This window comes from Arachis hypogaea, chromosome 20, assembly GCF_003086295.3.
Source record: "Arachis hypogaea cultivar Tifrunner chromosome 20, arahy.Tifrunner.gnm2.J5K5, whole genome shotgun sequence".
Classification (NCBI taxonomy): Eukaryota; Viridiplantae; Streptophyta; class Magnoliopsida; order Fabales; family Fabaceae; genus Arachis; species Arachis hypogaea.
The window spans coordinates 116875826-116877209 of record NC_092055.1 but is presented as its reverse complement, the minus strand read 5'-3'; the positions used below and the strand labels follow the sequence as shown (position 1 = coordinate 116877209).

The 1384-nt window shown below is 35.4% G+C and overlaps 1 non-coding gene across 1 annotated transcript; it reads right to left on the bottom strand.

Moving 5' to 3' along the window:
- Nucleotides 1-945: 945 nt before the first annotated feature.
- Nucleotides 946-1053, bottom strand: LOC112788648 (small nucleolar RNA R71). Its single transcript, XR_003196005.1, has one exon. It is a non-coding gene; the product is annotated as a small nucleolar RNA R71 (small nucleolar RNA).
- Nucleotides 1054-1384: the final 331 nt, after the last annotated feature.

Sequence of the window (1384 nt, the reverse complement as noted above, 5' to 3'; positions counted from 1 at the left end):
CTTTTCAAAATGATTTTCAATCATATCTCTCAATCATATCTTTTTCAAAACTACCTAACTAACTCTCTCCTTCTAATTTTCGAAAATTCCTTCCCTCTTTTTCAAAATTCTTTCTTTTTATTAACTAATTGTTTTAATTTTTAATTTAATCCAATTTCAATTTTAATTTTTGAATTTTCAATTTAATTTTAAAATATTCTTATTTTATTTTATTAAATTTTCGAATTCTTCTCTCATCTCTAAATCTCCTTCTATTTATTTATTCATCCATTAACATTTCTATCCTCACCCTTGTGTTTGGATTCTCATCTTTTCCTTCTTCTATCCTTACTTTCTTCTACTCACATAAAGGAATCTCTATACTGTGACATAGAAAATTCCATATTTTCTTTTCTGCGTTCTTCTTCTTTTTATATGAGCAGGAACAAGGATAAGAACATTCTTGTTGAAGCTGATCCTGAACCTGAAAGAACTCTGAAGAGGAAGCTAAGGGAAGCTAAAGCACAACTCTCTCGAGACAATCTGACAGAAATTTTTGAAAAAGAGGACAACATGGCCGAAAATAATAACAATGCAAGGAGGATGCTTGGTGACTTTATTGCACTTAATTCCAATTTACATGGAAGAAGCATCTCAATCCCTGCCATTGGAGCAAACAATTTTGAGCTTAAACCTCAATTAGTTTCTCTGATGCAACAGAACTGCAAGTTTCATGGACTTCCATCCGAAGATCCTTTTCAGTTCTTAACTGAGTTCTTACAGATCTGTGAAACTGTTAAGACCAATGGGGTTGATCCCAAGGTCTACAGGCTTATGCTTTTCCCATTTGCTATAAGAGACAGAGCTAGAATATAGTTGGACTCTCAACCTAAAGATAGCATGAACTCTTGGGATAAGCTGGTCACGGCTTTCTTAGCCAAGTTCTTTCCTCCTCAAAAGCTTAGCAAGCTTAGAGTGGATGTTCAGACCTTCAAACAGAAGGAAGGTGAATCCCTCTATGAAGCTTGGGAGAGATACAAGAAACTGACCAAAAAGTGTCCTTCTAACATGCTTTCAGAATGGACCATCCTGGATATATTCTATGATGGTCTTTTTGAATTATCTAAAATGTCACTGGGCCATTCTGCAGGTGGATCCATTCACCTAAAGAAAACGCCTGCAGAAGCTCAAGAACTCATTGACATGGTTGCAAATAACCAGTTCATGTATACATCTGAAAGGAATCCTGTGAGTAATGGAACGCCTATGAAGAAGGGAGTTGTTAAAATTGATACTCTGAATGCCATATTGGCTTAGAACAAAATATTGACTCAGCAAGTCAATATGATTTCTCAGAGTCTGAATGGAATGCAAGCTGCATCCAACAGTTTTCAAGAGGCATCTT